The sequence below is a fragment of the Erinaceus europaeus genome, chromosome 7 (genome assembly GCF_950295315.1).
Source record: "Erinaceus europaeus chromosome 7, mEriEur2.1, whole genome shotgun sequence".
In the NCBI taxonomy this organism is placed as follows: domain Eukaryota; kingdom Metazoa; phylum Chordata; class Mammalia; order Eulipotyphla; family Erinaceidae; genus Erinaceus; species Erinaceus europaeus.
The window spans coordinates 90386098-90411166 of NC_080168.1; positions in this window are offsets into that span (position 1 = coordinate 90386098).

A 25069-nucleotide genomic window follows, 5' to 3' on the forward strand; every position below is an offset into this window, starting at 1 on the left:
TCTATCATCTCTAGAGGAAATCCATGCTAGATGACAAGGGTATTGTTTAATTCATCCTGGATGAACACCCTCTTCTTCCTCGTCTCTTGCTGCATCCAACACTATATCATCAGAGGCAGCATAGTGTATCAGAGAGGAGACCTGGAAGGGCAAGGTAAAAAGACCCTAAGGAAGATTGAGCACCCAGTCTTTGAAACATGGGCAGAGCTGCCTAAATTCAGAAAAAGTACAAATACTTTGCAATTTGTTTTATAGGAGAAGGACCATACTTTTCTTTGTAACTAACAGATAGATGTGTATGTAATCTTTCTTATAATTTGTATCTGATATCCTATTAGGATACTCACAGTCCTAGGAAGAGACAGAAATGATAAATGTGCTATTAAGCTTTGGTAATTGAAAACAAAAAGTTAATTAACATGCTCCCCTTACCCATATCTCCACATATACCTTCATTTAGAATTGTAGCCTTACCAAGAAGAAACTCTTCTTTGAAATTAGCAACCATATTAGAAATTATGGCATTTTTGACTGATATTAGAAATGTATACATATATATATATATATCATACTGCCAGGGTTTCCGTTGGGTCTTGGTGCCTTCACTATGAATCCACTGCTCCGGGAGGCTATTTTTTCCCTTTTGTTGCCCTTGTTGATCATCATTGTTGTTGTGATTATTATTGTCATTGCTGTCATTGTTGTTGGATAGGACAGAGAGAAATTGAGAAAGGAGGGAAAGACAGAAAGGGGGAGAGAAAGATAGACACCTGCAGACCTGCTTCACCGCTCATGAAGTGACCCTCCTGCAGATGGGGAGCCAGGGCTCGAACTAAGATCTTTAAGCCTGTCTATGCACTTTGTGCCATGTGCGCTTAACATGCTGTGCTACCACCTGACCCACTATTCTCATTTATTTATTGACAAAAAGATGTAAAATGTCACTGTAACATCTGTGGTGCTGGGGATTAAACTCAATATTTAGTAATTAAACTCAGGGACTAAACCCAGGGCCTTAGAATGCAAGTCATGTATTCTATTACTGAATCACTGTTCCAGCCACAATGGAGGCGATTATTATTGTAATAATAATGAAATATGGCCATAGAGCAGAATGGAAAGTCTAAATAGAAGTTTTCACTGTCGATGCCAGCATACTTCCACTGAGTTAGATGTCAAAGACTTTCATTGTGGAGGTCAGCATACTTTGTGGTTTGTTAGGATCTCTAAGAAAGATGTAACTCACACAGGGAGTTATTCCATCCATGGAATAATATTATACTTACACAGAGAAAAGACAGAACAAGATCATTTTTCAATACTGAATATATGGTTCCTGTGGCCAAATGGTGTCGCAAGTAGTCAAAGACGAGGCAAACAATCCCTCCATGCTTTCATACAGTGGTGTTAACTACTTGCCACATGATAAAATACTGTTCAGTAGAACAAAAAACATACACTAGTCTAAAAGAGAGGAAGATACTCCAAATAGGATATGCCCAGCCCAGCACTGGCTTAGAGTGTTATAAAATTCTCTGTAAGAATGTTTATCTGGAACCAGAAAAGACCTAGAATTGCCAAAACAATCTTGAGAAGAAAAAACAGAACTGGAGGCATCACATTCCCAGATCTCAAATTGTATTATAGAGCCATTGTCATCAAAACCGCTTGGTACTGTAACATGAATAGACATACTGACCAGTGGAATAGAATTGAGAGCCCAGAAGTAAGCCCCCACACCTATGGACATCTAATCTTTGACAATGGGGAAAGCAGAGTATCTTCAACAAATTATGTTGGAAAAAAATGGGTTGAAACATGCAGAAGAATGAAACTGAACCACTATATCTCACCAAATATAGAAGTAAATTCCAAGTGGATCAAGGACTTGGATGCTAGACCACAAACTATCAGATACTTAGGAAAATATTGGCAGAACACTTTTCTGCATAAATTTTAAAAACATCTTCAATGAAAAGAATGCAATTACAAAGAAGACTAAGGCAAGCATAAACCTATAGGACTACATCAATTTAAAAAGCTTCTGCACAGCAAAAGAACTACTACCCAAACTAAGAGACCCATCACAGAATGGGAGAAGATCTTTACATGCCATATATCAGAAAAGAGGCTAATAACCAGAATATATAAAGAGCTTGCCAATCTCAACAACAAAAAAACAACCACATCCAAAAATGGGGGTGGGGAGTGGGGACCTGACAGAATATTCACCACAGAAGAGATGCAAAAGGTTGAAAAACACATGAAAAAATGCTTCAAGTCACTGATTGTCAGAGAAATGCAAATAAAGATAACAATGAGATACCACTTCACCCCTGTGAGAATGTCATACATCAGAAAATATAACAGCAGTCAATTCTGGAGAGGTTGTGAGGTCAAAGGAACCCTCTGCACTGCTGGTGGGAATGTCAGTTGGTCCAACCTCTGTGGAGAACAGTCTGGAGAACTCTTAAAAGGCTAGAAATGGACCTAACCTATGATCCTGCAATTCCTCTCCTAGGGATATATCCTAAGGAACCCAACACACCTATCCAAAAAGATCTGTGTACACATATGTTTTTAGCAGCACAATCTGTAATAGCCAAAACCTGGAAGCAACCCAGGTGTCCCAAAACAGATGAGTGGCCGAGCAAGTTGTGGTCTGTATACACAATGAAATAATACTCAGCTATAAAAAATGGTGACCTCACTGTTTTCAGCCGATCTTTGATGGACCTTGAAAAATTCATGGTAAGTGAAATAAGTCAGAAATAGAAGGATGAATATGGATGATATCACTCTCAGGCAGAATTTGAAAAATAAGATCAGAAGAGAAAACACAAGTAGAACCTGAAGTGGAACTGGCATATTGCACCAAAGTAAAAGACTCTGGTGGGTGGATAGGAAAGATACAGATCCAAGAGGGATGATAGAGGACCTAGTTGGGGTTGGATTGTTATATGGAAAACTGGGAAATGTAATGCATGTACAAATTATTTTATTTACTGTTGAATGTAAAACATTAATTCCCCAATAAAGAAAATTTAAAAAAGTGGGTGGGGGGAGTGAGGAAGACAGACAACTACAGCACAGCTTCAACCACTCATGAAGCTTCTCTCTTGCAGGTGAGGGCTAAGAACTTGAGCCCAGGTCCTTGCATATAGAAATATTTGTGCTCTACTTGGCATGTTACTACCCAGCCCGCTCCAGTGCTATTTTTCGGCCAGAAATTTTAGCACTGAATTTGGGGACTAGTATTCACAAAAACTGTAAGAACATTTGCTTAAATAAAGCTTACTCTTCAGGACCCCTAAAAAAAATTCTCTGTATGGAAATAGTCTACTATTGACTAACTACTTTTCTCTGACTACTTTTTCTAACTACTGACTACTACTTTTTCTAACTAGTTTCGCTGACTACTTTTTCTAACAAGTTTCCATTTGAGGAAATACAAATAAGGATCCCTATTGATATAAGATACACAAGTTTGCTGAAAGGGAAATATTTTTTTCTTTTTCTTTTTTTTTTTTTTTTAATAAAGGATTACTTAACAAAACCATAGGGTAGGAGGGGTACAATTCCACACAATTCCCACCACCGAATCTCCATATCCCATCCCATCCCCTGATAGCTTTCCCATTCTCTATCCCTCTGGGAGTATGGACCCAGGGTCATTGTGGTTGCAGAAGGTAGAAGGTCTGGCTTCTGTAATTGCTTCCCCACTGAACATGGGCGTTGACTGGTCGGTCCATACTCCCAGTCTGCTTCTCTCTTTCCCTAGTAGGGTGTGTCTCTGGGGAAGCGGAGCTCCAGGACACATTGGTGAGGTCTTCAGTCTAGGGAAGCCTGGCCAGCATCCTGATGACATCTGGAACCTGGTGACTGAAAAGAGAGTTAACATACAAAGCCAGACAAATTGTTGAGCAATCATGGACCCAAGCTTGGAATAGTGGAGAGGAAGTGTTAGGGAGGTACTCACTGCAAACTCAAGTGTACCTCTGCCTTCAGGTATATATTTTGCAGTAGTTTATGGATACATGTAAACATATGCTCTCTCTCACAGAAACTGGTGTATATCTAGGTTTTGGGACTTTGTTAGAAAGTGAACCACCTGAGATGGAATTAGAGTATACTATGAAAGGAAAGGTCTCACCCGAGTAATGAAGCTGAAGGGTTTCCATTCCACAGGTGAAGTCTCTGGACACAGTCTGAGGTGAAGGATGTTGAGGTGGCAATCGTTGTGTTGGTTAGGTTGTGATCAGCAGATGCAATATTATTTGATATGGATTGGGAGAGGCATATGGGAATGTGGGCCCTATCCAATGGTTCCAGGACTGGGGGAAGTAGAGGCTCTATAGTGGAGATGTGAGGTTCCTGCTGTCTTAGGGTTCAAAAAGACAATCGATAGTTAATGTTATCATCACATTATTTGGTAATTGGGTTAACTTTGAAAAGTCCTTTTGTTAGTGTTTGCTGTACAGTACCCAGTATCTTGAATATAGCTATGCTATTGGTTGCTTCTGATCTACTTGATCTAGGCTTTTGAGAGAGTCTGCATATCAATTACACAGCCTATATATTGAAAAGATTCAGTTTGTGTTTTGAAAAACTTCGAGACATACAATAAATTTCCCCCTCTCGTATTAATTAACTAGTGATTTATATGACTACATTTTACTAGGAGTGTACATAAACACCATTCCCACCACTAAAAGAATGTGACCCATCCCTCCCACCACTCCCACGCCCCACTGTCCCAGAAAGCTACATGGCTACCTCTCACCACAGAGTTTTTACTTTGGTGCCCTACTTACAATTTGGTCAGGTCCTGCTTTTAGTTTCCCTTTCAGATCTTATTACTCAACTTCTGTTGATGAGTGGGATCATCCCATATTCATCTTTATCTTTCTGACTTAGCTCACTTAACATAATTCCTTCTAGCTCTGTCCAAGATGGGTCAGAGAAGGTGGGTTCTTTCTTCTTGATAGCTGCATAGTATTCCATTGTGTATATATACCACAGCTTTCTCAGCCACTCCTCTGTTGTTGGGCACCTAGGTTGCTTCCAGGTTTTAGCTATTATGAATTGTGCTGCTATGAACATAGGAGTACACACCTCTTTTTGGTTGGGTGTTATGGAGTCCTTGGGGTATAACCCCAGGAGAGGAATTACTGGATCATATGGAAGGACCATGTCTAGCCTTCTGAGAGTTTGTGTATTCCAGTTCTTTGGGGTGGAGGAGTCTGAAAATGTCCAAGAGGTCTAGTCTGTCAATCTCTTCATTCAATTATCTTATATCTTTTTATTTTCATAAAATGCTTATCTACCCATAGCTACTCTGTTATTTGATTTAATTTAATATAGATACACAAAACAGATTTAATTTTTATTTTACTTTCTTCCCATTTTATTAAGTGGTTAATAGTTTATAGCACAACTGTCTACACATGGGCTCTATTTCCCAAAATTCCATGTCATGCATGTCTATAAGATACTCTCTTCCCCAACCTAGAGCCTTTACCACCCGCTAGCCCCCCTCTTTTATTCCTTTCCTAGAGTCCTTGCTTTATCACAGTATCCCCAACTCCTGTCCAAGTTTCACCCTGTGTTCTACCTTTCTGACTCTATCTTCTGAGTTTCACCTATGTTCGAGGTCAAATAGCATTCCTCCTTTTCTTCCTATATCATCCCACACAACACTTTGCCTTCAGGTTCTAACTAAGGTGAGGAAAAGACTGAGATTTTGGAGTTACTGATCTGGTATCTGACCTTTTGATATTTGGCCTTAGTCTACCAATATTTTTCTTATTGCTTTGTCTGTTGTTTTACTTTTATGTACGCATAGTCTAAGTATTTTATTTTTTCCTTGATTTAATATATTTTATCAGGATTGGAGAAAACATTCTAAAATCTAATTATTATAAATTATGTAATTTAAAAAGGATCATCAATTTGTTTTGAATTGCATGTTCCATATCTACACATCGGGGATTCAATTGTGTTAGTTCCATTACTATGGGGGAAATGCAGTAATAACCTTGCCTTAACATTTATCCCTATAAGGAACAGCTGACCTTCAGTTACAGCTATTAAACATTTTAAAATAATGATTTTATTCATATGGGTGATTCTAGAGAGAATCTCTTTTAAAAGATTGATATTATCTTAATTAAAAGTGCATTTGTGTGTGAAAATATAAGGTCAAAAGCATTTATACTTTAATTTTATACAGAATTATAACAAAATGTTGTAATTTACTAGATGATAATTATTATACTTTGTAAATTGCTATTTTACTTTATGTTTACAAGACTTCAGCTCCTTTTTACAAATTCATAAATGCTGTACTGCCTTAGCATTTTTAACTGACCTAAGATTGTAGTACCCATTCATTGGGGAAACTGACAATCCTTCCTAGCCGACTGAATCCACATGGATTCCAGTCACTTTCAAAGCCAGCAACAAACAGCTCCTGACAGCTTTCAACCTGACGCTGTTGACTGGCTACGGAAGAAGGGCAAACGCTAGAAGAAGAAGAAGAAGAAGAAGAAGAAGAAGAAGAAGAAGGAGAAGGAGAAGGAGAAGGAGAAGGAGAAGGAGAAGGAGAAGGAGAAGGAGAAGGAGAAGGAGAAGGAGAAGGAGAAGGAGAAGGAGAAGAAGAAGAGGATTGTAGTAAATTAAAAAAAATTTTTTTCTATATATAATTTTTACAACAAACTTTAAAACTGTTACAGAATTTATGAAGCCTGCTCAACTGTATACAGAGAATTTTTAATGAAGAGAGTTAAGTGATATAGAAGACAAGCTTGGTATTTGCTTATTTGCTCTCAAACTCTAACTATAATAGCAACAACCTGCAGAAGCATACTATATGGTTTAATTAATTCTGAATGGAAACATTTGGTTAACCAATTACTCAATAGTTTACATATGTAATTCTTTGCATTGAATTACATTACAGCATATGCACATATAGGGAGAGAAAGAGAGCTAAAATACAATATCTGAATCAGTATGTTAATATATATAATTTTATTTATTTATTTATTTATTACTGGATGGAGACAGAAATTGAGAAGGGAGGGAGAGGTAGAGAGGAAGAGAGACAGAAAGACACTTGTAGCACTTCTTCACCACTTGTGAAACTTTCCCCATGCAGGTGCAGGCCAAGGGCTTGAACTCAGGTCCTTGTGCATTGTCATATGTGCACTTAACTAGGTACACCACCACCCAGCCCCAAGGTCAATATACTTTTAAGATACAAGATTCATATGTAAATTTAACAAGTAGCATATTTAATTGATGAATTAACATTAGAATATTATAAAATTTATACTTTTTTAAGGCCAGGTGGTATCATACCAAGTTGAGCGCACATGTTGACATGTACAAAGCTCCAGGTTTGACTGCTGGGTTCCCAACTACGGGGATATACTATGAGTTTGAAGCAGTGTAAGGTTGGTTCAATATATGTAAATCAATAAACGTGATCTACCATATCAAAAGTAAGCATCCAAGGTTCAGCATCCTTTCATGATGAGAACATCAAAAAAAAAATTGGTACAGGCAGAAAATTCCTCAAACTACTTGAGTCAATATATAGTAAACCTACAACCAACATCATTGTCAATGGTGAGACACTGAAAGCTTTCCCTCTTCAGTCAAATATAAGGCAGGTCTGCCAATTATCACAACTACTATTCAACATTGTCTTGGGGCCTTAGCTATAGAATTCAGAAGGCAATTAGTTGTTCATCTGTTCACCATTCTTTTATGCAGATAATATCCAATGATAAATCCTACAGGGACAGTATATGTACTCAGTGACTGCGTATAAACTGAAGCAAGTTCATCATGAATTCAGTGCCCTGCTGGCCAATGATGTCCCTGCCTTAATTTTATCTTTTTAATATTTTTAAAAATTAGTTGTCACATATGTACAATTTAATAGCTTTCCGTGATAGGTGCCTGCACATCATTCCCACTACTAACCCAGGTTTTCCTCTATTTTGCACTAAAGGACTTTTGTAAAGACATTCCTCATGACAACATGAACAGAAGTCTGACTATGGCTGAAGTGAATGTTGGGGGTTCAAAGAAAATCACGAACACCTAAACTAGTCATTGAAGGGTTTGGGAAGAACTATTGGAAGTGGATGATTGCAAAAAAAAAATAGTAATTTTGTGGTTTTTGACAACAGTGAATAGCTGATAACTACAATTCTGTGAAGACTTTGTTGACCCTTCCCACACTACAAACACAATCAGAGGCTGCATAGGAAGTGACATGATAAATTTCATCTCAACAATGCAAGCCAGTAGTAAGTACAGGGTTTATTGTTTGTCACAGCAGGGAATGGAGTTGAAGATAGTTCTGCCAAGCCTCACTCATTATAGTGAAGGTCACTCTGTTGAGATTAATCTAAAAGCCATATTTAAAGGGACCTGTTCTTCAAGTGAAAAGATTCGTTGTTTGTTTCCTCACACAAAGAAAAACAGTTGCTTCTTTTTTTTATTTTCTGGGTTCCTTTTATGAAGGTTTTGCATTTGATAATCCTGAGTCAATCAAATAAGCTAATCACATTTTAAGACAATGTATATGCACCTCTATAACCCTTTAATTCATAGCTTAATATAAATATCTGTATAATATTAAGCATATAGGTTGTATATAAATATGTGTATTTAGGTATATGTGATACATATATGTGATGCTAAATATCATCCAATGAGTAAAATAGCTCACTTTTTGATATGTAATTATTCAGCTCATTATTTGAGCCTGAGAAAGCAGATACATATCTCATCAGAAATTATAAATGGGGGGTGGGGAGCAGAGACATAGTTAACTGGTAGGGAACCTGCCCTGTCATGCACTTGACCTGATTCAGATTCAGAGCTACAGGGAAGCATCATGAGCCAAAGGGGCTGGTGCTATGGTGTCTTCCCCTCAGACTAAAGAAAACATCATAGGATGTTCTACCAATGTTTCTGGGTCTCTGCCTGAGAAAAGGTAACTCGTACTTCATCCCAATAATAGTGAAATGATACATGCACAAGGCACTGATTTCATTAAAAAAAAAATCATACTGAGGATTGTCCCATTTTTTTTTTTTTGCTATAAATACTAGGTCGCCAATAACAAATGAGTATTTACAGTATAAAACTTAGTACCATTTAAAAGAGGATAGAACCAGCGCTAGTGCAGCTCAAACAGTAGCTTTTTACAGCATATGCAACATTGCTCACCATCTTTCAGAATATATGTAAGCATATGATTCAGGTTTTAATGATCCTCCTTGCAACAGTAAATTGCAACACTTTTAAACTATATACCTACAGTCTGAGAGAATGACTAACTCATCCAAGTTTTCCCAGGACACTCCCTGTTTTGTAATGATTTTATTTATTTATTTTTAATTTTTAAAAGTATTTATTTATTTCCTTTTTGTTGCTTTTTTATTGTTGTTGTAGTTATTATTGTTGATGTCATTGTTGTTTAGGACAGAGAGAAATGGAGACAGGAAGGGAAGACAGAGAGGGGGAGAGAAAGATTGACACCTACAGACCTGCTTCACTGCTTGTGAAGTGACTCCCCTGCAAGTGGGGAGCTGGGGCTTGAACTGAGATCATTATGCTGGTCCTCAAGCTTTGCACCACGTTCGCTTAACCCGCTGCACTACCGCCTGATTCCCAGGACACACCCTGTTTTAGCATTAAACATGCTACATTCTGAGAAATGCAGTTGCCAGATAAGTCTGCTGGCTGGTAGTGGTGAATAAAATAAATCAAACTGGTTTTAAACTTCACATTTAAGTTTTCAAAAGCAGAGGGAAAAGTATATCTACATAAAACACTATTCAAAATGCAGATAAATGAAGTAGGGGAAATGATATCCAGAAAGACTTGCAACTTCGGTGGTGATCACTGAGATTTTAGCAGAGGTTAAGAAAAAGAAACAAATGTTTCAACTTTAATTTAATGAGTGCCTCAGGTCAACCTTGATAAAAGAAACCAAATGTGTCAGGAAACATATTCAAACACCTGCATTCTATGCCTAGGTCTTCAGTAATATTAGCAGTGACCTCAAATAAGACCCAACATTTGAATTTTTTTCCTGGCAACTTGTAGAAGATAGACACCTTAATTTCTTCCTTCTAGGCCTATAATTCTAGAGTAGAACTTTTTCCAGTCAAATTACTGCTGTTTTCTTCTTCATATTTTATAGACATATGCCACCTATTTTTCTGTCTGGTTGCTACTCTAATAGTTAAGTAGAAAATAATTGTTCATCCTCCCTTTGACTAATGTCATTTATTGTTTCATGAGACATTACATGGTGAATAGAAAAGCATTGTTTTGTCACATTTTACCTGCTGGGAAGGGATAGCAGCTAATAATGGAACTGTTTACAGCAAAATGAATTTGTACAAAAGTCTGCCTTCTGTGTGAAGCTGATGAGGTATTCTGAGCTAGTTAATTTCCTCCTTATGACTTCTTAAAAAGACTTTATACTTGGTGGGCAATCATTTGAAAAGTGAAGAGAAGTTAATAGCTTTATAGCCCTTGTAGCTTATATAAAAGGGACAAAGAGTTTCCCAATGGTAGGATATTTAAAACCACTTTAGACTGCAGTCATCAGAGGCAATTACCTTCTTAGTGACTATTCTCAGGCACTTTCCACCATACAGACTAATCAAGCCCAAGTACCTTCTACTCCAGTGATCTGGTCTGGAAACCAGTTAAATTACTTATCAGTTATGACACTCTGAGTAAGATAATCACCATCTTATAAAACAAAGATACTCTTTCAGTATTAGAGACTTATTTCAAGCTTAAGTATGATAACATTGATGAAGTATTGAGTACAGTATATATTACAGTATATGAAACATACAAACTCCTCAATAAATATTTGTTAGATCCATGATGATTTTAAAGTCCAAAGCCAGTCCACTTGAGATCAGTAATATGTCTGTTACTTTTCATTTGAACTACTGAGTCTTCTAAATGTAGACTCACAATTATAATGTCTTGTGCCAGGATAGTTATGTATGGAAAATTTCATGGTTAATAGTCCATAGTCTAGACAATGGACTGGAGCTTTGAAAATCACAACAGTAAGTGTGATATGGTTATACATAGTGAAGAAATTCATTTAGCTGGAAATAAGTACATATCAACAAACATTAAGTAGACTCTGGAAGCAGGATATATATGAATGTTAAATATAACTTTTACCTAAACAGTGATCTGAAATATAAAATATCAGTTAATAATTTTAGAAAATATGTGGTCACAATTTACAGAAAATCAATTATTTTTCTCTATTGCTTTAAGTGTGAAGTCACTCTTCACATTTTTCTTTAAAAATATTTTTACAAAAAAAAAGAAGCTGATTTGAAATAGAAAATAGTCATCAAAATTGAAACTGATAGTGTTCTTAAATTTATAAAAGGTTTGCATTGACCAAGGTTAAGAAATATTGTATTAAAGATATTAATAAGGATGAGTTAAGGTCACATGGTTCATAAAGTATCTTTTATGACAGAGAGCAGTATTCACTCAAATCATGTCATACTTTAGTTTTTCTTACAGATTACGTAGAGAAGAAAGCAAAAAATTAAATACTTAATATCTAATTTGACTGTTTTTAATAGATATATTTTCACATTAAAATTCCTTTGATAAAATTCATTTTCCCAAGTCTTTAAATCATCACTAATATTTATCACTTTAACAATAAAAAGGTAAAAATGCATTTATATCATGTTTTTTTGTTCCAAGAAGCAGGATATTTTTTATCATATAAATGCCCCACTTCTAGGGAAATTATAGAATATGATGCTTCAAAAACTTACACCAACTGGGTCAAAAAGGAAATTAAGAAAGAAATCAAAATGTTTCAGTATTTCAGTGAAAATGATGGCATGAGCTATCAAAATATTTGGGACTCAGATAAGGCAACACTGAGAAGGAAGTTATTGCCATCCAAACACACTCTACAAAACAAGAAAAAAGTCAAATAAACAACCTGATCACACACTTTAAAGATGTAGAAGAAGAAGGAACAAAGGAACCCTAAGGCATCCAGAGAACTGAAATAACTAGAGGTTGGCCAGAAATAAATGACATTGAAAATAACAGAACCATGCAAAAGATCAATGAAGCTAAATGTTGGTTCTTCTAAAGGGCAAACGAAACCAAAAAGCACTTAGCCAGACTCACAAAACAAAAAAGGATGAAGATACAAAGTAATAGGATTATAAATGAAAGAGGAGATATCACAACAGACACTACAGAAATCCAAAGATCCTGTGAGGCTTCTATGAACAACTATATGCCACCAAGCTAGAGAACCTAGAAGAAATAGATGACTTCCTAAATACATACTAACTTCCAAAATTAAACAAAGAGGACCTAGAAAATATGAACAGGCCAATCATAGCCAAAGAAATTGAAACAGTTATCAAAAACTTTCCCAAGAATAAAAGTCCTGGACCAGATGGTTTTACAAATTAATTCTGCAAATAATTCAAGGAAGAGTTATTACCTCTACTTGTGAAACTCTTCCAAAAGATCGAAGACAAAGGACTACTCCCTTCCAGCTTCTGAAGCCACCATTACCCTGACAACAAAAAGCGGTCAGGGATACAACAACAACAACAACAACAACACTCATCACTATCTCCATAAAATAATCATCTCTGTGCACAATATCTTTGTGTTTATTCTTGGAATTTTGATATCCTTCATATATGCAATAAAGTAAGCAGTTTGATTTTTGTCAATCGTATTTCAGTATCATCAAAGGTGTTACAAACATAGAGTTCATTTACAAAATCAAAAGAGGAAAATAGCAGAGGATGCACTTTACCATACATAAAGGTTTTTTTTTTTTTTTTTTCAGTTTCAGACTTACATAGGACCATTATGGCAACAGGGAAAGCATCAAGGCAGGCAAGGTAGCTCACCAGACAGGGCACATGTTTTGATATGTGTTTGATTCATATTTAAAAGACCAGTATACTACATGAACATACTAAGACCCTTGGGAAAGCTTTAATTTTGTGGCATTCTCTTCTACCTCTGCCCCAGAGTCTTTCATTGTTTCTAAATTAAAAAAAAAAAAAATTGTAACCACAGCATCGCTCAGCTCTACTTTAAGTTAGTGTCTGGGACTGAATTTTATCCTTGCAACTTCTGGCATGAAAGACATTTTCATAATCATTATACTATCTCCCAGGCCCTCTCATGCTATTTGAAAAAGTCAACACGAACAGTGAAAAATTTAAAAAAAAAAAAAGAGCCCAGAAATAACAACCTAACTTTATACCTTGAAAATCTAGAAATCTAGGAATAAAAACACAAATTGAATATGAAGCTAACAAAAATAAGGAAATTATAAACATTTGAGTGGAATCAAATACAATATGCAGAACATAATTAAACCAAATAGAATCAGTAAAATCAAAACTGGTTTGTTTTGAAAAGGTTAATAAAATGGACAAGTATCTATTTTCACTAGACTTAGAAAGAAACAAGTAAAGAAGACAATAATTAAACTCGGAAATAAGTATGGGAATATTGATATCAATTTCACACAAATAAAAGGGATTAGACTACCACGTGCCTTAATTTGTTTTTATCCCATAACAATTAAAATTAAAAAAGCTATAGGGAGCAGTGGGTTCCTCATACAGGCATGGAGCCCCAGTAATAATCTTGCTGGCAAAAATAAACAGTATTACAAAACTTAATTTTAAAATGTAGATAATAAGAAATGTTTCTAAGTAAATTTAATTGACAATGTATAACTAAGGGAGAAATCAGAGCTCATTCATTCTGGAGGACAAACACCTTCCATCTGTGATGTCCTGAGTTGAAGACTTGGAACCCTATGGAGACTCTATAGACAACACTGGAGAAGCTCCATGAATAGTGCAATGCTGTGTGATTTTCATCTCTTTCAAATGGAGATTAAGAATGAAAAACTGACATTGCAGATGCAATATCCCAACTGGGTTGATCTTAGCATGTCCAACTTGAGTTAGGTGACTGGCCACTGAGTTTGGAGATACGGGAGGATGGGAGACGGGAGGGGGTTGGCTACAGGCAACCCAGTCTGTGAAGAAGCTTCCAGGCCTTCCTACTTGAGTGGGTGAAGTTCAGACTTTCCGTGAGTTGTTGCCAGCGGGCTTGGCGTGCTGCATCCAGGGAGGCAATGAGATGGTCAGCCACATCTGGGTCGCCCGACTCATCATACTGCTTTAGTAGTTGGCTTGCATTCAGCATCAAGACAAGGCGTATAGTTAGCACGTCTCCCACGAGGAATGGCTTGGGAAGCTGCTTTGAAGATGGCTTGGCGGAAGCGCCTGTAGGAATCTTCAGAGGGGATAGAGTTAATTGGAATTGCAGGAATAGATTTGTTGGTATGATCACTGAACAGACGCCAGTTTGCTTTCCGAAAGTTCCATCTTAGTTTCTCCGAGCACAGAATCAGTGGGAGCTGGAGACCAATGTGGATGATAGCTGGGCAGTGATGACTGTGCAGGAAGATCTTGAGAACTTGTCTCATAGCTGGAAAGGCTTGGCCGTTGACTGTGCTAATCCAGCACAGGTCAGGTGATGAGTCTTTATTCCATCTAGCACTGTGAAAAGAGCCTCGCTGTTTGGGATCGTATAATAGGGAGAGGTCATTCGCTGAAGCCCAGTCGGCTAAGATAGAGCTGTCAGCATGAGGGGAGGAATATCCCCAGTCTTGGTGATGACTATTAAAGTCTCCAACGTAAACGGCTGGGTGATTCGGGCTAGGCAGGACCTCATTATCCCATGAGGCACTGGCAGGCTTATATACGTTGAAGAGCTGAATAGTTCCAATAGTAATGGAGTCGTAGAAGGTCGAAGAGGCCGTGTGGTAAACGTCCGCAAGACACGATTTGGCATAGATGGCTCAGCCGTGTTTAGGATGGAGATTATAGCATATTAAATCAAATCCACTGATGGTGAATTGAGCAGCTTCATCGACTGCTATATGTATTTCTTGTAGGCAGATAACATCTGCCTGGTGCTGTATCACCAATTAACCAATAAGAACGCGTTTGGCAAAGGACAGCCCCTCAACATTAAGTTGGAGGACTCGAAGAGCAGGACCAACAGCTTGAAAGCTGTCAGGAGCTGCTTGTTGCTGGCTTTGAAAGTGACTGGGATCCATGTGGATTCAGTTGGCTAGGAAGGATCGTCAGTTTCCCCAATGAATGGGTACTCACGAGATGCACCACGGGAAGGTCGATCCAGTGCATCCCATTCAGTTCCTGATACAGCATAGGAATAAGGAGAATGACAAACTAGAATACAGAAAATGGCAGAGTGGTGGGTGCTCTTGTATCTCTCTCTCTTTTTCTCTCTCTATCTCTCTCTCATACACAAACAAGATTATACAATTAAGTATTTAAGCTGAATTCTAAAGTTTCTGATATTAAATGTTTTAGATATGCCTCCAATTATTCATAAGGTGTAAAAATTGACAAATTGAATACATCATAATGAAGATTTCTGCTCTTTGAAAGCCACTAGGTGAAAGTTGAAAACAGCTGTCTCATAAAAGATTAATATCTAGAGTACATGAAAAATTCTTGGGGCGGGGCCAGGTGGTGACACACCTGGTTGAGTGCACATGCTACAATGAGCAAGGACCCAAGTTCTAGTCCCTGATCCCCACCTGCAGGGGGAAAGTTTCACAAGTGGTGAAGCAAGGCTGCAGGTGTTTCTTTGTATCTCTCCCCCTCTGTTACCCCCTTCCCTCTCCATTTCTGGCTATCTCTATCTAATAAATAAAGATTTTAAAAAAATCTTGGGACCAGGTGGTAGACTGTGCACATATGTTACCATGCTCAAGGAACAAGGTTTAAGTTCAGCTGTTCTTCACCTGGGGGCAAGTACCACAAGTGGTGAAGCAGATCTGCATATGTTGTTCTCCCTCTCTATATATACCCCTCCCCTCTTAATTTCTCTTTGTCCTATCTAATAAAAAATGAAAGAGAGAGAGAGAGAGAAAGCAAAGAATGGTTATCAGAAGCAGTGGATTCAAAATGCCTGCACCAAGCTCTAGTGATAAGCCTGGTGGCCATACAAATAATAATAATAATAATCAATTAATTTAAAAAAGAAATTCATCACTGAAAGTGATCAACCCATCACTGAAAGTGTCATAGCATTCAGGAAACTGGTATTACGACCTCTCTCCCTTTCTCTGGATATTTCTCTTTTTATTTCTGCCACTCTATCTGGATGAATAGGGAGGCTGAGAATAGTGAAATTGTATATGTGTGTGGCCATAGCTCTCTCAATAATAAAAAAGGAACATTTTATCATCTCACTCTCATAAGGAAGGATGATAACTAAATGCTCTATAGAAGCAACTTGGTTGGAATAGAACATAGTCATGGATCAGAAAGAGAACATTGAGGAAAAAAAAGTAAAGAAATTCTGGGAGTCGGGCTGTAGTGCAGCAGATTAAGCGCAGGTGGCTGCAAAGCACAAGGACGGGCATAAGGATCCCGATTCGAACCCCGGCTCCCCACCTGCAGGGGAGTCGCTTCACAGGCGGTCAAGCAGGTCTGCAGGTGTCTATCTTTCTCTCCTCCTCTCTGTCTTCCCCTCCTCTCTCCATTTCTCTCTGTCCTATCCAACAACGACGACAACAACAATAATAACTACAACAATAAAAAAACAACAAGGGCAACAAAAGGGAATAAATTTTTAAAAATTTTTTAAAAAAGTAAAGAAATCCTAATATAGTGTGAGTACTGGTTAACAATACCATGTACATAACAATGTAACAATAGTTGTACTCTCCAAAGTAGCTGTCTGAATTAATTCATACACTTATTTTTTCTTTCTTTTTGGGGTGGGGAGATGTTAATGGATTGTTGTTGACACATGGGAACGCATTCTTAGTTGTTCTATTAAAGCACTCTTTGAAATGAAGTCCTACCCAGTGGAACACTAGCTGGAAGAATTTCTGGAGTATTTAGTTGCAGCTCTTGAAGAGAATTATTATTAACTTTCCTATTGAGTACTTCTCTAAAATATTATTGAATCATGACAGGCAAGATAATGACCCTGACAAAATATTGAGTTCTAGTTCATGGGAAGCTGTGAAAATACTACCTTACGTAGAATTTTTTAAAAAGTGGGGGTGGTGGTGGTGCACCCTGTTAAGTACATATATTTCCCAGGACCAGGACCCAGCGTTCAAACCCCCACGCCATGCTCCTCATCCCACGGGGATCCACTTCACAAGAAGTGAAGCAGATTTGCAGGTATCTAACTTTCTCTCCCTCTTACTATCTCCCAGTCCTCTCAATTTCTGCTCTAATAAAATAAATAAAATTAAATCAAATAAATAAAGGGAAAAAATGGCCTGCAGGAAGCAGTACATTCACAGTGCTGGCAGCTAGTCCCAGCAATAAAATCCTGGTGGCAAATAAATAAAAAAACAAATAAATATAAAAATAAATAAATAAAAACAAAAAATTGCTGATTTGAACAAAATCAGAGACTTTGGGAGATGAAGAACATACTGTAGTAAGTTTTCAGGTCAAATTTAATTGTAAGGTATTTTTCACTTTTCAGATTAACATCAGCATCAAATAGGAGAGATACATGGTTGCTTTTTAAAATATTAATTTATTTATTTTCCCTTTTGTTGTCCTTATTGTTTCATCTCTGTTGTGGTTATTATTATTGTTATTGATGTCTTTGCTGTTGGATAGGACAAAGAGAAATCAACAGAGTAGGGTAAGATAGAGAAGGAAAGAGAAAGATAAGACACCTGCAGACCTGCTTCACCACCTGTGAAGGGACTCCTCTGCAGGTGGGGAGCCGGGGTGGGGGTGGGGGGCTCGAACCTGGATCCTTAAGCCAGTCCTTGCACTTTGCACCATGTGAGTTTAATCCTCTGCGCTACTGCCTGGCCCCCAACATGGTTGCTTTTAATTCTTTTTTTCTAGAAGGATACAACAAACCTAAGAATATGGACAGTATTTAAAAACTAAACCTTGTATGGAACAGGAATTCTATATCAGGGGTTCTAGAAAAGACCACAGTCCTGCCCTTTGATTTTAGTTATCCAGGGCTAAACCGAAATTCTGATCCATGCAAATTATAGATAATAAACTGTGTTTTTTGAAGTAATTAAGTATTCAGTCATTTACTATTGTAAAAATTGCTAGTTAATGCAAGTGTGGTTAGTATATGTGATCCCTCTTTAAACTTATTTATATCAATAGGAATTCAATGAGAAGTTGTGAACAAAACCGTCTAGATTAGTAAAGCATGCTAACATCTGAGGTGTGAATTACTAGCTGTCTTCATACTGATTATGCTGACCTTACTTTATTTGTTGATAATTTGATGAAGTCACTAACCATAAAACACTTGCACATTATAAATATAGAATGCTGACATCTGTCTAGCAGTCACGGTGTGCTAATGGAGTATACTCCTTTTAGTTTAAAACAAGGAGGAGGTGTAATTAACTTCTCTGCAAACAAAATGTGTCCAAGATTAGATCCACAAATCAAAAACATGAAGTGGGTTGGACATGTGCAAGAATAGGGCCACATATGGCAGAGTCTAGTTCAAGGTATAAATGATTATTAAATAGAATGATGATCCAAAGATAATTGTCTGAAAATATAACTGGGGATTAAAGACTATTTTGAGACTATTCAGGATGGCTAGCTCAGCATTTCCTGAAAGAAAAAAAAAAAAAGAAAGAAAAGAAGAAAAAGAGAAACAGTCCTGGAACTTATGAGAGGTAATGACAAGCTGTAATTTTTTTGTAGCTTCACTCTGCTGACAGCTGAATTGGCATAAAAAATTTCATTCAAACAAATATTAGAATCCTCTGCCTCAGATAACCAGGAAAAAGTAACTTACATCTGGTCACTTGTTATTTGCATCTATTAAATATTTACATGCAGAATATTAGTAATTTCCAGAGAAGAAAGCTTGCAAAGGGTTTGCTGTAAAATAACTGTGACTACTAGCCATGTTGTTAGCTGCCAAACATGTCTAATTCAAATGGAAATAAACTGGTATAAAACATATGCTAAATTCCTTCATATATGTACAAAATAAAAAAGAATGCAAAAAATAGCATTTATAGTATTTTCAAAAGTTGGCTGCCTAACTAAATGTCAATATGGTACTCACCAAGTTACACTATAGGCATAAACTTGAGTTAGGTAATTTATTCTACTCTTCTTAGATCATCTCCGTGTTTTAATTAATGATGGAACATCTTAACCTGAATTGAAATTAAGCTCAATTTTTTAAATAATATCTAGACTTCTGGTAATCATGAGACAAAGAAGAAGCCAGAAGCTAAAAGGGGTTTGGAAATTGAGATCAGCTCCAAGCCTTAACACACTGATAACATACTTGCCCAAATGATGAATGAGGTTCCCCAGATGAGAATATACGGGTCATCACACACAGCAGGGAAGTTAAACTTCTTCCAGATATCTCTACTAGAGGTGGCTCACAGGGGAAAATGTGCATGTTATTATGTGCAAGGACTAGGGTTAGAGTCCCAGACCACCACATAGATGTGCCTATATAAGAGGCTTTGTGATTGGTCGAGTGGTGCTATGATGTTTCTTCTTGTTTCTCCTCTCTCTCTCTCTCTCTCTTTCGGCTTGTATGCAGAGGAAAGAAAATAAATATTAACTGGTGCAAGCAAGGGAGTCATGAAAGTACTATACCCCAGGGGTGATCCTAGTGGTAAAAAAGGCAAAGAAGAAAAGAAAGATTTCTATTATATATCTTGGATATATATCCTCATGACTTTATATATTTTAACTTTAATAACTGCTTGTTCATTCACTATATTTTTATTTAGAAAACAGAAATACATAGCCTACAGAATAGTATAAAAAACTGAAGAAGAAAACCAAACTATAGACCAAAAGCCTTTGATAACCACCAAAGAAATGCTACCAACCAGGATATCCTAAAAAGTAATAATGGCATGAAAACCTCTAGACAATTGGCAGCTTTGAATAGAGGACATCATATTATAATACTTCTTTTGGTAAAAGTAGTGGGGAGTGGGAGAGAGAGAGGGGGGATGAGAGGGAGAGGGAGAGGAAGAGGGGGAGGGAGAGGACTTCCTTTAATGCAGTGGAGTCTGAGCTCAAAGAATAATTTGCAAAAAGGAATGACTAACTATAAAAAAAAAGGCATATTATAGCAATTTATGTTACCTAAAGAATAAACGTATCTTTGTCACTTTCATTGTTTATATATTTATATTTTTATCAGCCTTTAACAGCACTACAGAATGCTAGAATGTTCCTCTCTGCATAGGGCCCTATGTATTTTCCCATGAAGTTTATTATTTTTTAAATATTTATTTATTCATTTTCCCTTTGTTTTTGCCCTTGTTGTTTTATTGTTGTAGTTATTATTGTTGTTATTGATGATCTTTGTTGTTGGATAGGACTAAGAGAAATGGAAAGAGGAGGGGTAGACAGAGATGGGGAGAGAAAGATAGACACCTGCAGACCTGCTTCACCGCTTGTGAAGCGACTCCCCTGCAGGTTGGGAGCTGGGGGCTTGTGCTTTGCACAAGGATCCGGGTTCAAGCCCTGGTCTCCACCTGCAGGGTTAAAACTTTGCAAGTTGTGAAGCAGTGTTTCAGGTGTTTCTACGTCTCTCTCCCTCTCTGTCACCCTCTCCCCTTGCGATTTCTGTTGTTTTTTTAATCTCACAGTAAGGTGTGTGTTGGGGGAGGATGTGCAGGCAGGAGGAAGCTCACCTGGGAGAGTACAAAATTTCCCTTGTGCAAGAAATGACTCCTCTTCTCTTCTTTTCTCTTCTTTTCTCCTCTCCTCTCCTCTCCTCTCCTCTCCTCTCCTCTCCTCTCCTCTCCTCTCCTCTCCTCTCCTCTCCTCTCCTCTCCTCTTCTCTCTTCTCTTCTCTTCTCTCCTCTTGTCTTCTCTCCTCTCCTCTCTTCTCCCCTTTTTCCCCCTCCCCTCCTCTCTCCTCTCTTCTTCTTCTTCTCTTTTTGTTTCTATTTTTTATTTGTGATCTATACCAGGCTACAAGATTGTAAGATTATAGTGTATAGTTCCACACTATACCCACCACCAATGTTTTGTGTCACACATACCACATGAGAACACTGTGCAAAGGGGAAATCTCACAAATGATGGCACTGTGTCATGATGTCTCTCCTATTCTGTCTCTCACGAGTATGGGGATAGTGTTCACCAAGTATGGTAGAGTTATACAGGCATGCAGCTCCAGTGAAAACCCTGGCAGAGGAAGAAGAGGACTACAACAAAATACAAATGTGAAAATAATGCCTAACTGATATGATTATTTAAAAAAGGGGGGGGGATTTTGCATGATTACTCACCTAGGAAGGTGCTTTCTTTGCATGCACATCACCTAGGTATGAGTTTTGGCACTATGATGTCATTTTCTCTTCATCTCTCTCTCTCTCACTTTCTTTCTAACTGAAAAAGCTGACTCAGAGAGTCAAATCCCTATGACAAGAACAACAACAAAGGAAAATTAAAGTAGTTCATAAATAAATTATACCTAAATAAGGTATAAACACTCATTAAAAGTGTTGCTTAAATCAGGAAAAACTAAACTTGTGTCTGCAGCTGATACAAGTCTGTATCTAGTCATTAAATTGATTCATGGGGAAAGGGAAATCAAAATAGGAAGGACAGACCTGGCTTATCACTTTGACAAATGGCTTTTATCCAAAAAGTTGTGTGTAGTTAGTTGTTTAGACCTAGGGAATAACTTTCCCATGGGAACAATGTGTAAATGGTAGGCTTCCAGACAACTCATTGAATTTTATTTAGGCCATAATGTTGTTGAAATAATGTGTAATTGTCATGAGAATAGAAGGTAAATAATACTGTTGCAATATAGCCAACTAAACAAGACAGAGAAAGAATAAAAATAGTTCTTAGAAAGTTTTTGGGCCTACTAAAAATATTTGATTAGAAGATAAAGGATTAACCACACAATATGTCTGTAGAAAGTCTGAGTACTTATTTTTCACATTTTTTCAGACTTTAGGAGATGTTTCCGATGTTCGTTAAAACCAATGTTATCTCATTTTGTTTTCTTTATTTTTACTGCAAATATAATAGATGTTTGAGATAAAAAGGGAAAAAATGAATATGGAGAAAAATATTTTCCTGAAATTGAGAGATAGTCTATAAAGGAAGAAAAGACTAAGAAGGCTTTTGAAGAATTGAGTGGAAGTTAATTAAGAATGAAAAAAATGAGAGGTTGAATGAAGACAGAAAAGAGACACAAAGGAAAAGTGAAGGGAGTCAGGGCATTGCACAGCAGGTTAAGAGCACTTGGCACAAAGCACAAAGGATAGGCTTAAGGATCTCTGTTGGAGCCCATGGCTCCCCACTTGCAGGGGAGTCGCTTCACAGGCAATGAAGCATGTCTGCAGGTGTCTTTCTCTCCCCCTCTCTGTCTTCCCCTCCTCTCTCCATTTCTCTCTGTCCTATCCAATAATGACAACAACAATAATAACTACAACAACAAGGACAACAAAAAGGAATAAATAAATAAATAAATATTTAAAAAAAAGGAAAAGTGGAGAAGAGAGAAATGAAATTTATTGAAGTTTATTTACAATGTGAAGTATGGGGAAAATTAAGAGAACTAACCCTTAGTATAAAGATTTATTAGTACTGCAAAATTAAAGTTCAACTAGCATATCTAAAATTACAATCATTTTACATCCTATAATAAAAGGATAAACACATTGAAAAAATTCAAGGTGAGGCCATAAAGTATACTCCCTCTAAAAAATCTTGAAAACACAATACTGAACATCAGTATCCAGATCAACTCACTTAGAGCAAAAACTTATGGAGTCCTAAACTGATACAAAAACCTAGATAGAAATTCGAAAAAAGGTGGAAATAGAATGAGAAACTCTGGGAAAATAGTTTTAAATTCCCCCCCAAACTTTTGTAACTTTTGTAACTTTACTAGAGAATCATTTTATTTTTATTTTTTGCCTCCAGTGTTATTGCTGGGGCTCAATGCCTGCACCATGAATCCACTGCTCCTGGAGGCCATTCCCCCCCCCATATTGTTGCCTTTGTTGTTGTAGCCTTGTTGTGGTAATTATTGTTGTAGATGTCGTTAGTTGTTGGATAGGATAGAGAGAAATGGAGAGAGGAGGGAAAGACAGAGAGGGGGACAGAAAGACAGACACTTGCAGACCAGCTTCACAGCCTGTGAAGCGACTCCCCTGCAGGTGGGGACCCAGAGGCTCTAATGGGATCCTTATGCTGGTCCTTGAGCTTTGTGCCATGTGAGCTTAACCTGCTGCTCTACCACCCGACCCTTTCTAGAGAGTCATTTTTGGGGTCCTCAGTGCAATGAGCTTAGGAAAAGCTCCTCACAATGTCTGATTTGCAAAAGCTTGTGTAAATATAAATATTAAAAAATAATTTCCAATAATATAGCAAAGTCTTGTTAGTAAATGAATAATAATTTACCAGAGTATAATTTAACAGGTAAAAAATGATTTCAAGGAAACCTATTCTTAGCTTTCATCTCATCTAAGGTGAGGTTGAAAGAAAGCTAGGAAATAGTTCTAATAGCCACAGACCATATATTCAGAGCTAATGGACACTGCAACTTAATCATAAGATATCAAAATATTTAATTTCCTTTATACCAACCCCTAAATCCAAGGACATAACAGAAATAGTGACCTCTGATACCTAAGGTTATAAGCCAATATTAGGAACAGCCATACTTCTACCTAGACTACCTTAAAAACTCACATTAAAGGCTTATTTGTCCCAGATGTGATCACCTGATATATTATGTCTAACTTTCAACAACAAAAATACTAGGCATGTTAAAAAGTGATCAAGGGCTGTGGAATATGTGGGAAGCTGGGGTAATTCAGTTACACAACAGACTTTCGTGTTTGGGGTTCAGAGATTCCAAGATAATTCTCTAGTACCACCATAAGCCAGAGCTGAGCAGTGCTTTGTCAAAACAAAGAAAAGAACAAACAAAAACAACCTAGCAATCAAAACACAGTTAAAAAAAAAAACAAGTATATGAATCTCACTGAGTTTTGATATTCATGTTGGAAACACTAGGAGATATGTAGATTAAAACCAAATTTGATTGAAATGTTAAGAAATATAACAGCAAAATGAGGTATCATACAAGACAGATAAATAATGTAAATAGAACTTAGATATCTAAGACTCCAAGGCTACCAGCTCAATTCCTAGACCCACCTTATGCAAGAGTTGACCAATGCACTGATCTCTCTCTCTCTTCTCTCATTTCCTCTCTCACCATGAATAAGTAAATTTTTAAAAAGAGAGAGATACTAGAACTTAATAAAATGTAACAACATGAAACATGTCTTTAATGGATTCAGAGTATCATAGAAACCACAACGAACCTGGAGTCTTTAAGATATATATTTCCCACTGAAATGTGAAAAACAAATGAATTGGGGGGAAAAATACTACAGGCTATCTTATCTGGATAATGTACCTGCTTTACCATGCATTAGACCCAGGTTGAAGCCCTACTCTGTCTGCACTAGAAGTAATTTTAATGCTTGGTATCTTTCGCCCTTCCTCTTTCTCTCTCTTTTTCTGCTTGAAAAAATTTTTCTGATGCTGTGAAGCAGCAGCAGGAACCAAAAATATATATTCAAAAACTATAGAAAAGCCAAGGTTATAACATGAGAAACGGGGTGGGGGGTTATATTTGAAGCAATAAATGAGAACTTTCCAAAGTTAACGACGGACACCAATCACGCCAACAGAATGTTCAGAATATAGCAAACAGGGTAGTTAGCAATCTATATCTATGCATGTCATTTATAAGTTGGAGAAAAGCAGCAAGAAAGAGAAACTAGCAAAGAATAAAAAGATGATACCCAAAATGCCTTCCATATTTTCGTGGAAGGATAAGAACAGCATCAGGGGAGTAGAGCAGTAGCACAGCTGAAGCAGGTCTGCAAGTG